Source organism: Aphanomyces invadans (genome assembly GCF_000520115.1).
Source record: "Aphanomyces invadans strain NJM9701 unplaced genomic scaffold supercont1.21, whole genome shotgun sequence".
Taxonomy (NCBI): domain Eukaryota; phylum Oomycota; class Saprolegniomycetes; order Saprolegniales; family Verrucalvaceae; genus Aphanomyces; species Aphanomyces invadans.
In genome coordinates, this window is record NW_008580166.1 from 488,212 (window position 1) to 489,018 (window position 807).

An 807-nucleotide genomic window follows, 5' to 3' on the forward strand; every position below is an offset into this window, starting at 1 on the left:
ATGTACAGAGCTCAGCAGCAAGGCCAAATGACCTTAGGTCAAATGTGTAACTGGGCAAATCAAGAAGTTGGTTTCTCGGTTCATAAGAGTACTAGCATACCTGGATGACGATTGCAATCTTTTCCGAATGGATCATGAAACTGAATGACGAAATGGCAAGAAAAAAATGCCATGTTTTACAGCTTCTGGATAATGCCTCGTTGCACCAAGTCGTTCGGGCAGATATCAACAATGTAAGGGTGCTCATGTTGCCACCGATAACGATGTCTGTACTGCAAACAATGGATGCTGTTATTATTGCCACGTTCAAAAACTACTACCGACGACGACATTTGGAATATGCGATCCAAATTGTCGACGAAATTGCTGCTGGCGCGGCGTTGTGTCGGACCACCAGAGAAAGTATCCGTACGCTGTCGATGTCTTGCAATCGATGTTGTGGTCATCTGAGGCGTGGGATGAGGTGTCAGTCTGTACAATTCGTTATTGCTGGGCTCATAATGGTATCTTACCTCGTATCTCGCTCATCGGGACACTTGAAAGCCTTCGAATTGGCTCTGCACTGTCGATTGATGTCTTGATCAGCTAAATGAATACATATGAAATGTCTACAGAACGTGTTGTACCAAACCTTTGTAAACTTATTCCTTTCATTTTTTATTGATTTCGGTCGTTGCAAAAATGGAGGCATCACTGTAGTAGTTTTCTTTCAACAACATTGCTCGATTTGCTCGATCCGTTACACTTGGATGCTACAATCGTGTCGTCTGGAGCGCCATAAAAACAAGAAAGCTATAGCCACTCTAC